This window comes from Haemaphysalis longicornis, unplaced genomic scaffold (assembly GCF_048455015.1).
Source record: "Haemaphysalis longicornis isolate Haplotype H1 unplaced genomic scaffold, Haemaphysalis longicornis Haplotype H1 scaffold_7, whole genome shotgun sequence".
Taxonomy (NCBI): domain Eukaryota; kingdom Metazoa; phylum Arthropoda; class Arachnida; order Ixodida; family Ixodidae; genus Haemaphysalis; species Haemaphysalis longicornis.
Window position 1 is genome coordinate 128,506,118 of NW_027526422.1, and position 12,308 is coordinate 128,518,425.

Consider the following 12,308-nt stretch of genomic DNA (forward strand, 5'->3'; position numbering starts at 1 on the left):
AATGGACATAGCAACAGTGTCATACACAGACATGAAGCCACACATCAGACACCAACTTCGCAACAGATGGCAAACACACTGGAGTGAACAAACAGATAACAAGTTGCATGTTATAAAACCACGCTTGGGACCATACACCACTGACACACGCAACAGATACACAGAAGTTGCCCTTGCTAGGCTACGGATAGGGCACACGCACGTCACACACTCGTATCTCCTCACGGGGTCTTCAAGACCCCAGTGTGGCAGGTGTGGAGAAGCCCTATCCGTAGTTCACATACTCATTCAATGCAAAGCACTTCACACAACACGACGCAAACACTTCCCACAGCTATACAGACTACACGTCCCACTACACCCAGCGTTTTTCCTGTCTAAACGAACCCATGTTTTCTATCAAGTGCGTTTTTAAATAACTAGAAGAAGTTCAATTTTTAGACCTCATTTCATACCACGCGTGATCACTCCCTGGCCCTATACACTAGCCATGCTCATTGTCGTTTTGTGATTTTACTTTTGTTTTTGCTGACTTTTCTTAGTGTTTAAGCTTTCACCCCTCATATATGACTATTGTTTTGGCGCTCTTTGCCCCAGTTGGCCTTGCCCCATAAACATCCAACCATCATCATTACTCGATCAATGGTAAAAAATTCCTGCACCAATTGCCAAGTCTATGTAGTAATATGTATTGCGAGTAACATTACAATATGTTGGCTGTTTTTTTGTTAAACAAACGAGCCCTTCACGACACAAGGAAATGTTCAAGTAAACGACCTCGACAATCGTTTCTTTCAGAACGCCGAATCTTGTTATGAGCATTTAGGTCGCCTCCCAAAATGAATGGACAGGAAGCTCATGTATTAGGGTTTCTGATTCAGCACTAGATAAGCAGTGGTCTCGTGGAATGTACAAAGAGCATACCGTGATCAGCTTATTAAAATGATTACCCGTACCACAACCGCTTCCAGTTTAGTGAATAACTGAAGGCTCTGGCACGGAATAGATTTTTGTGTAACGATGGCTACTCCAGCTGAAGAGTTGAATGAACTACCTATGTCTTTCCTCAACACAGTGTATTATTTAAGAAAATTTGTATGTTTGGAATTTTTATGTGTCTCCTGAAGGCAGAAAATGCTTGATTGGTTATTGTGAAGAATTTCATATACATCATCAAGATTCATGAGGCCTCTACAATTCCATTGAACTATGTTTTCTACTATCATTACAGCTTTAGATTTCTACACTCGTGGGAACAAGGTTTGTGCGTTATTTTATGTAATTGGATTAGGTTTCGGACCACTAATTCGGGGAAGAGGCTTTTTTTGCGGCCGGCAGGGCCGCGTCGCTCGTGTGGTGACATAGTGAAATCCATCTCCTCGTCTGACCACCTGGGTGTCGGAGAATCAGAATCCTTTGGACGCCCACCACGAGGAGTTTTGTGCCTCAACCGTGTGCCTAACGGGCGTAGGACGCGGTGCGGCAATTGTGGCAGCAGATGCAGGGCTCTCCGTGTCCATGACCTCGCAACCCTCAGCAGTCGGACATTCCGATCTGTGATGACAGCAGTGACCTACTAACAAAAATAACCAGCTGTGATGAGCGTTTCATGAGTGCACTAATGGAAATCGCGACATCTACTAAAAATGTGGAAGGTCTGAAGCAAGGAGTCGACACACTGCTCAAAGAGTTCATCCAAATGAAGGAGCTCACATTAAAAGCATCTCACGACGTGCGGCGATTTAGAGGAGAGATCTCTGGCATGGAAAAGGCTATCAGCAAACACAACCAAGGAGGTCCCAGTTATGCAAGAACTGTTCAAGGAAGTAAAGTGAAAGAACCAACCAACGACAAAGAACCAGTACAAACAAGAACCAACCAGCCGCCACCGCGCGCTGCGCTAGTGGTGACGTCACCCACACTAAAAGGAGCAAAGATAGTTGAAATACTCCAAAAACACATCGGCCGAGGAAAAATCGGCCTAACAGAAGTCTCCCTTCGACAAGGAAGAGAAGGTATCGTAGTGACCTCGACGTCAAAGGAAGAACTGAAAAAACTGTCTGAAGAAATCGCGAAAAATCCAGCAACCCAACAAATACAAACAAGGGTACCCAAGACAAAACTTCCCCAGGTTAAGGTACTAGTTATCCAAGAAGACGTTTCAGTCTGAGACATTCCGACAGTTTTAGTAAACCAGAATCGACCATCCTGCGAACCCGACGACATCCAAGTTCTCAACCATTGGAAAGGAAAGAATGGCACAACAGCCGTTCTGTCAACAAAACTGCCAGCTTATCAGAGCATCGTTTTGAAAGACTTTACATCGGATGGACACGCTGCAGGTACTTCAACAACGTTTTCTTCCCAAGATTCAAGCGTTCTGCGAGCTATGGCCACTCCGAAAAACACTGTGACATCAACAGGAGACCACGATGCGCCAAATGTGGGGGAAACCTCTACTATCAGAACTGCGCTAAATGTAGAACCTCATTGCTGCATCTGTGCGGAAGAGAGCCAAGGAATGGTTGAGAATGCCGACATAATACACTCAATGATGGAGGACACATGCCCGACGTGCATTCAGAGGCAGCGACAAGCACAAGAGGCTATTCTCTTCCGATTGAATTGAACCGACTGGTGTAGCTCTGCTTCGACAACGCAAGCGGCAAGTAATGGAACATTTAGCGAAGTTCAGTGTTGCGTGAAGTGGACTGCTGTGGACGCTCTAAAATTTTGAGTTGCTATGGATAGGTCAACGCAATTACACTCTCATCACTACAACACTCACAACACACACATACATAACAGTATTGCGAAGCAGTACTCGGACCAGCGAAAAATCTCGCAGCCACGGTCATCACTACACATCATCCAAGTTAATTTGGCAAGGTGTGCCAAATGGAACGAGGCGCTAAGTTTCTACCATATCAAAAATCATAATCACATCTCAGCAATACAGGAACCTTATCATGTTAAAGGAAACGTTATAGGTTTTTCCATCCGACATCAAGTCATAGCACACAGAAATAACCCGAAAGTCGCTCTAGTAAATCATTCTCCAGATGTAAAAATATTCCCGCTCACAATCGAACAAAACATTATTGCGGCGAAGGTAAACTGGGAAGAAAAGGAATTCATTATAATTAATTGCTACGCGCCTCCCAGAGACGATTTCGAAAACACGTTAAACCGATTAGAACTCTTCTTTCAAGATTTTTCTACAGACCACGTAGTACTACTGGGTGACTTCAATGCGAAACACAGAGTATGGGGAGGAGATATATGGGGAGGAGACAGAGTATGGGGAGAAGATAACTTTTTCTTAGGCACGACCTTTCTGTTATAAATAGCCCTAACTCACCTCCGACATTCTAAAGCAGTATAGGTAGGAGTTGGATCGACGTACCCATTTTAGGGCAAGCGTTAATACCAGAAGTTATTCACTGGGAAGTACTGGAAGATTACAACAGCAGCGACCACAAATTTATTAGTTTACTTGTATACGATATCGTTAACAAACCCAAGTACCGTCTCACCCTGAAAGATGAAAAACATGTTCTAGAAGAGTTAAAAAATGACACTTGGTTCGAAACCACGAGAAATGGGATTAAAACAACAGAAGAAATAAAAAATGCTGTAAACACATTGTATGACAAAATAGAAAAATTAGTAAGTAAACATAGCAAAAAAGTTACACCACCCCACAAGCAACCAAAACACTGGTGGACAGTTGAACTTGAAATCGAGAGAAAGCGAGTAACAGCACTAAGAAGGAAGTATCAAAAACCTCGAGGAGAAATCAGGGAACAATTTAAGCGCGAGTACTATAATGAACGCAAAACTTACAATGATAACTTAGCCACAGCAAAAAGAAAACGTTGGGATCAACTTTGTTCACAAGTTCATAAAATTCCATTCACATTATCGTATAAATTAGCGAGAGGAACAGTAAAGCAACCAATCGTCATTTCAAGTTTGGAAAAAGAAAGTGAAGGAAAAACAAAATCAACCGAAGAAACCGTCGAACACATATTAAGAGAGTTATACGATGTCGACAAGGTTTGTGACGAAGAAGAAATTCTTCTTCTTGAAAACGATAACGAAGAAGTTGTTATTACGGAAAATGAAATTAATGCAGTCATTTCTGAACTACGCAGAAATTTAGCTCCTGGACCAGATGGCCTACGAGCCACGTTTGTACTACGTCTATATAATAATAAAAAAATTATTCTTTCTCGACCTTTACAATGCATGTATCAAAACAGGATACATTCCATCACGGTGGAAGGAATCAAATGTAATCCTATTACCAAAATCAGAAGATAATCGAGGAGCCAACAAATATAGACCCATAGCAGTCAACTCTATACTAGGAAAACTACTTGAAAAAATATTTAAAAACAGAATATATTACTTCTTAACCAAGAAAAAGCTCCATAGCACAAAACAATTCGGATTTACCCATAGCACGTCGGCAACCATCGCCTTTACCGAGTTAAAAAAAGAAAATTGATCAAGCAAGGTTAGATAAAGCGGTATGTGTTGTCATTTCTTTAGACATAAAGAACGCATTTAGCTGTATCAAATCATCCGTCGTACTAAACTTTCTAAAAAAATCAGGCTGTCCGAGAAATCTGATGATTTGGACTCATAATTTTTTAAAAAATATAAAAATTATCTATAACATGGATAAATCAAGAATTCAACTTTATCTTAAGTCAGGCTCTCCGCAGGGGTCACCTTTAAGTCTATTACTCTGGAACATAACAATTTTCGATCTCTTAAACAGCACATTTCCTAGCGATGTTTATATTCAGGCTTTTGCCGACGACATACCCTTAGTAATAAGAGGCAATTCCAGAGATAATATCGAACAAAAGGCAACCCAAGCGATCAAAATAGTATAAAACTAGGGAGTAGACAAAAAACTTACATTTAACATAACAAAATCAAAATTCACTGTAATAGGTGACAAGTACATTAAAAGACCTCCAATTATCAAACTAGGAAACAAAAATCTTAAATTCTGTAAAGAAACTAAAATATTAGGCACCTATATAGACAACAAGCTCAGTTTTATCCCTCATATTAACTCAGTAAAGGAAAAAGTAGACCAAATAATAAACAGCCTTGGAAAATTTACAGCATACAACCGGGGGCTTACCAGCAAACACATACAACAAATTTATATCAGAGCTATTGAAAGAATCATAGTTTATGACGCTCCAATTTGGTATAAGAAACAGGTGCTAATGAGAAAAAACTAAGAAGTATTCAAAGAACAAGCCTAATTAAAGTTACCAAAGCATTTAAAACAGTATCCAATCCGGCCTCAAACAACATAGCTAATGTCCCACCAATTCATCTGACGATCGAAAAAGAAATCAAAACATTTAACGTACTTTTTGCCGGAGAAATGTTCACGTTGAAAAACCGCCCTTTTACGGGAGACCAAATAAGTAGCAAAGTAGATATATGGCAGCTGCATCCAGCAGATATCTTTTACCTATCTGACTCAACCAATTTCACAGACAGATTTTGTAGTATTTACAAACGGCTCGCAAGATAAAACCGACATAGGAGCAGCTTTTATAATTCTAGATAAATCCGGCAAAATAGTAGAAACCAAACAATACAAACTTCCGGAGTACAACAATAACTTTTAGGCAGAAGGAATCGCGATTTTAAAAGCAATTGAATACCTCCAAACTAGCTGCAAAGAAGGTAACGTACAGTTCTATACTCGTAGCCTATCAACCCTAAAATCAATTAGCAATCCAAATATTCGGAACACAAATATGTTTACAATTAAAGAAATGCTAAACAAAATAACAAAACAGGTCAAAATAACGTTAACTTACGTTAAAGGTCACAGTGGCAATGTCGGTAACGAAATAGCGGGCGAAATGGCTAAAAAAGCAGCAAAATGTGGCGAAAAATTTGACTGGCCTATTTCACTACAATTTATCAAAAAACAGCTCAATATTAACCCAAGAAAACATCGGAATGCTGCGTGGTAACAAGAAGGAAATAAAATCTACACATTCCAATGGCTAAAGAATATTCACAAAATTCAGAAGCACTTTCCCACCAACTATTACACGTCACAGTTTATCACTGACACGGTAGATTTCCATTTTATTTTCATATGTTCGCCATTACAAATAATAACATATGTAAATGCAACCTACCAGCAGACAGTTTCGACCACTATTTACAGGACTGCCCAATAACAAACATACACAGAGAACAACTTCTTAATATCGATAGAAATTATCTCGTAAGAAGGAAACCAGAGCTAATAAAACGTGCAAAAACATTAAAATTTTAGAAGAAATGACAATAATAATTAACACTAATATTCACCAATACTAACCCCTCAAATAGTTTGTCACAATTTCACACACACGCAGAAACAAAGTCAGCGGTAAATACCGCGGTAATAACTTTTAAATCTTTTGTATTTATCTGTGCTCTGTAGTGAGTCATCTTCTACGGAATTGTCTTGTTTAATTACCTTTTGCATTTTTTTTATTTTAAATCCAAACATCCATTTTCAATGTATTTAATTTACCCGTTATACCTCGGTGGAACGGGAAGGGTTTCAGTTCATGAGCCCGTTTAATAACGAAGTAGTACTCGTGGCCGAGGTTAGCACGACCAAACAGAGCCTCGCCACCATCAACAGTGCTGCATGTCCCCACACCATCTGCGTGCTCCGCAGTCTGTGCGGCTAACAGAAGGGGCTGCAGGAGACAGCCCGGAGGGGGGTTGATGCGGGACACAGTCCGTTTCACAGTACTGCATTGCCGCTGACACAAGACGCCGCTCCACCCGCCGGCGAGCTGCGTCGAAATATCTTCCAGATGGAAGCATTACATATCGTTTTCGCGCTCCTGTGAATGAGATATTTTGAGAAACTTTCATGTTCATTATTTCTTTTTCATCTTTATATTTTTAATTTTTTGCATGACCTAGATGACTGCTGGATGACGTCCATCACAATTGCAGCACCTCACATGTGTGCTCTGACAGTTTTCTGTCGGATGAATATGGTGTGATCATTTTGCGCAAGTCAGTTTTCCACGACAGGACTTGTAACCATAACCAAACCGTTGACATTTAAGACAACGGCGCGGGTTGGCTATGTAGTGCTTTGTGCGGCAGTGAATGAAACCTGCTTTTACCGACTCAGGAAGTGTGGTGCGGTCAAACATCAAAATTAGATGCTTCGTTTTAATTTCTATGTTATAATGCCTGATGATTATGCGCTTTACAGCAGTTACTCCCTGCTTACGCAGACCTTCAAGGATATCAGAATCAGTTTCATTCAACAGTTCAGTCTCTGATATGACGCCCTGCCAGCTGTTCAGGATTCGGTGAGGTGTGATGGTGATTCGGAGGTCACCTAGGCTCGTTATTTTAAGAAGGTTTGCCGATTGTTTGTTTTTAACCTCAATCAGTGTGTCCCCTGATAATAATTTATTCGCTTCGTAGTTCTTTCCTGCAGCACTTTCAAATAGTTTTGATATTAGGAATAAATACGGATTTACTGGTCATAGGCGTGTCTTTATCAACTGATTGCAAAAACAAGACGCGAGGAAACTTGTCCGAGTTTGAGAGAGCAATGTTAGATAGCTCTTTGAATATACCTTCGGCGTTGGGCCTTTTCGGGTCGCGATCATTTGGGACAGAAAATTTGAAGTGTACCATACGGCATAGTATGAACGAGGGTATGAACGAGTCCCACTCAGGTTACCCAGCAAGGCCCTGTAGCTTGACCAAGACTCCGACGGCCACCGTTCGCGGCGTCTAACCCTTCACCTTTAAACTTTTCGCCACTGTAGGTAACAACTTAAGTATGGGATCTCGGGGCACGCGGTGTCGCCACTCACCGCGACCAATATTACTCAGGTGCCCCGTACGGAGGAATATGTGCCAATCCTGGGAAACAATTTCAGCGTTCAGCTGCCTGCGCATACACCATCTAGAGAGATGGCCTTGATGGCAGCAAAGAGAGAAAGCCCATGGTGAAGCCCAGGGTGTTTCACACGGTGCATGGTCTGAACGTGCGCACTGCGGTAACTATTGTTGATCTAGTAAAGAAGCTCGCATGACAGCACGGAGGCACGAACATAGCTCACTGCTCATCTTAGCGCGTCATTCATAATGAGCTTAGCGAAATGCTTGCCTTCGGAAATCATCATCACCAGCCTATCTACGCCCACTGCAGGGCAAAGGCCTCTCCCATTGATCTCCAATTACCCCGGTTCTGTGCTAACGGCGACCAATTTATCCCCGCAAACTTCTTCATCTCATCTGCCCATCTAACTTTCTGCCGCCCCCTGCAACACTTACCTTCTCTAGGGATCCACTTTGTTACCCTTATTGACGAACGGTTATCTTGCCTTCGCATTACAAGACCTGCCCACGTCCATTTCTCCTTCTTATTTTCTACTAATAAGTCCTTAACACGCGTTTTTTTCCTGACCCACTCCGCTCTCTTCATGTCCCTTAATATTACACCTCTCATTTTCCGCTCCTTTGCCCGCTGAGTCGTTCTCAATTTAAGTTGAACCCTCTTACTGAGCCTACAAGTTTCTGCCCCGTAGGTGAGTACCGGTAAGATGCAGCTGTCATACACTTTCTTCTTCAGGGACAATGGTAGGCTGCCATTCATTATCTGAGAATGTCTCCCGTGTGCACTCCTCCTCATTCTTATCCTTCTAATTATCTCTGCCTCATGGTTGGGATCCGGGGTCACAACTTGGCCTAAGTAGGTATATTCGCTTACCACTTCCACCTCCTCGCCACCTATCTCAAACCGCTGTGCTCTCCCGAGGTTATTGATAATTACTTTGGTTTTATGCATAATAATTTTCAGGCCCACGGCTCTACTCTGTTTGTCCTGTGCGGAAAGCATGCTTTGCAATTCGTCCCTTAGCAAGGCAACGTCATCAGAAAATCTGAGGTTACTGAGGTATTCTTTATTAACCCTTACTCCCACGTGTTCCCAATTCAACGTTCTGCATACTTCTTGCAAACATGCTGTGAATAACATTCGAGAGATTATGTGTCCTTGTCTGACGCCCTTCCTTATAGGTATTTTACTGCTCCCCTTATGGAGGATGATGGTAGCTGTGGACCCATTATATATATCCTCTAGTATTCTTAAATACTGCTCATCTGCCCCATGGTTCTGTAATGCCTGAATGACTGCAGATGTTTCGACCGAGTCAAATGCTTTCTCATCACCTACGAAGGCTATATATAGGGGTTTTATATACTCAGCGCACTTCTCTATCACCTGATTGATCCTGTGAATATAGTCCATTGTTGAATAGCCTTTACGGAACCCTGCTTGTTCTTTAGGTTGACTTAAATTTAAGGTTGCAGAAATTCTGTTAGCGAATACCTTGGTAAGTACCTTGTAGACGACTGACAGTAAGCTAATCGGCCTGCAATTTTTCAAGTCCTTCATGTCACCTTTCTTATGGATTAGGATTATGTTGGCGTTCTTCCAAGATTCCGGTACACTTGCGATCATAAGGCATTGCGTATACAGGTTTGCCAGTTTTTCAATTTCTCCGCCATCCTTCAAGAGGTCTGCTGTTATCTGATCCTCACCAGGTGATTTGCCCCCTTTCATTTCTTTCAAAGCCTTCCTTACTTGCTCTGTCGTTACTGGTGGGATGTCTATCTCTTCTTAACTACCTTCTCGTTCGGCATTATCCTGAATGTCCCGGCTACTGTGCAGATCCCTATAGAACTCCTCGGCTACTGTGACTATATTATCCCTATTTGTGACGACATTGCCTTGCTTGTCTTTAAGGGCAAACATCTGATTTTTCCCCACGCCAAGACGCCTCTTCACTGCTTTCAGGCTACCTCCGTTCTTTACAGCGTATTCCATCCTCTCCGTATTATACTTCCGTATGTCATCCGTCTTACACTTATTGATTAACTTCGAAGGCTCCGCTAGTTCTTTTCTGTCAGCTGGGGTGGAGATTGTCATGGTTTGCCGTTTCCTAAGTAGATCTTTCGTCTCCTGGGAAAGTTTACCAGTATCCTTTCTGGCCATCGTTCCCCCGACTTCTACTGCACACTCTGTGATAATGCGTGTAAGGTTATCGCTGGCTTCCTATGTCGTAAGCTCTGCTTCCTCGGTAAGGGCTGAATATCGGTTCTTCAGCGCGATTCTGAATTCTACTTTACGTCGTACCGTTAGCTCATTAGTCGGTTTCTTTCGTACTAGCTTGCGGCGGTCCCTTCTCAAATCTAGCCTAATTCGAGATCTTACCATACGGTGGTCACTACACCTTTCCCTTCCGAGCACTTCCACACTTTTCACGACGCCAGGATTATCGGATAATATGAGGCCTATTTCATTTTTATGCTCCCCATTCGGGCTCCTCCACGTCCACTTCCGGCTCTCCCGTTTGCAGAAGAAGGTATTTATTATGCGTAGGTTATTCCGTTCTGCGAGCTCGACTAGTAGGTCCCCCCTGCTATTTCTACAGCCCAGACCATAGTTCCCAACTGCCTTGTCTCCAGGCTGATTCTTGCCTATTTTAGCATTGAAGTCCCCCATAACTACGGTATACTGTGTTTTTGCTTTAGCCATTGCCGATTCCACGTCTTCATAGAGGCGTTTCACTACCTGGTCGTCGTGGCTGGATGTGGGCGCGTAGCCCTGTACCACGTTGAGTTTGTACCTCTTATTAGGCCTAATTGCAAGGGCTGCGGCCCTTTCGTTAATGCTATAGTATTGTTCTGTGTTGCCAGCTATGCTTTTATTGACTAGAGATCCCACTCCCAGTTCTCTTCTGTCCACTAGTAACATAGGACGTGTCCATTTTTCAACACCGTAAAGGCTTCACCTCTCCTCCTAACATCACTCAGCCCTATGACGTCCCATTTAATCCCATTTAATGACCTTTAATTCATCGAACAACACCTCTAGACTCGCTTCACTAGATAAGGTTCTCGTGTTAAGCATTTCCAGGTTCAGATTCCAATGGCAGCCTGTCCAGGTCCAGGTATTCTTAGCACCCTCTGCTGCGTCACAGGTCTGACCGCCGCCGTGGTCAGTTGCTTCGTAGCCACTGTGGAATGAGGGCCGTGGGTTAATTGGCGCGTTCATGGGAGGTCGTGGCCGTTACTACACCCGGGTGGCCAATCCTGCTGTGGTGAGGGAGTGCGTTGCCGGCAATGGTCGCCGGTGTCAGGCCGCACCCCAAGCCCCATTCTGCAATTCCATCAATACGCGGATATTTTTTTTTGATTCGGTGGGAATTGTCTGGCACCAGGATTCGAGCCACGGTCCTTCTGCACGCGAGACGGATGCTCTGCCTCTACGCCACCGCTGCACCCCCTTCGAAAATACCTCAAGCGAATACCTGTCAAACGAGCATGCGTCCCACTAGGCCACATACCTGATGCTCGTCACGTCCCAGGAGGCAGCACACACAACTTGGTAGGCGAAACAGCCTGCGTCTTCGCATGAGAACGACTCGTCATCCAGGAACAGCTCTGTCTCACAATTGCTATTCCCGGCCACTGCCCCTTGGAGTATCGCACATAGTCGCTCATACCCTCAGTCATCACCACAAGTCACCGCCTACCGATATCATACGGTGACACCCATGGGCAGAAGTACAACGTTCGCCCAAACCTCTTCCGCAAGCGTGTGCCACACATGAGTTACAGCGCCAAAAAGTGATTAAGATAGCTTTAGGTACATACCTGTAAGTCACTGTTCTGTGCTTTCCCTTATGACTTTTCGCTTGGTCTGGCTGACAAGCACCATCTGCACGGTGGATGGGCGAACGTCTGTGGGGGTTAAATGTTTACGCACGGGTGTGCCGCTGAAAAACATTTGATTGGCGGGTAATTAGTTGAATGTTGGCAGAATGTTCTGCACAAAGAAAGTTGTCGCGCCGTGTTATGACGCATGCAGCAGAAACAATGAACGAAACGCGAGCAGATTGCTCTAGCGGACGCTCATAGCCAGTAAATTATAAAGGCCCCAGCTGCTGCTTGACGCCGCCACTTCGGAATGAGCCCCAGGGCTTCCCGTAGCGACAAGTCACCCGTTGAGCGAGCAAGGCTAAGTGAGTGTTGTACGTACGTATCTTCGTCTTCCTGAAATCGAAGCGTACCTTCAACTCCATCGTAGCAGATCAACGTGCTGCGTATACGAACGTTGCGTAATGAATCCCTATGGTATCCAGGTGGGCGAGGAGGCAAAACGTTCGTTGAGCAAAAACTTAAATAAAGGTGGGTGACACCCGCAGTTAAGGAGGCAG

General features: G+C 43.5%; 1 long non-coding RNA gene across 2 annotated transcripts in view; it reads right to left on the reverse strand.

Moving 5' to 3' along the window:
- LOC144145096 (uncharacterized) overlaps positions 1-11,869 on the reverse strand; it is a 30,206-nt gene extending 18,337 nt beyond the window's left edge. Inside the window, exon 1 of one of the 2 annotated variants that reach the window (XR_013317430.1) lies at positions 11,746-11,869. This is a non-coding gene — a long non-coding RNA (uncharacterized LOC144145096). Of the gene's footprint in view, positions 1-11,435; positions 11,595-11,745 lie in introns of those variants that run through there. The other variant, XR_013317431.1, reaches the window with a different exon arrangement.
- Positions 11,870-12,308: the final 439 nt, after the last annotated feature.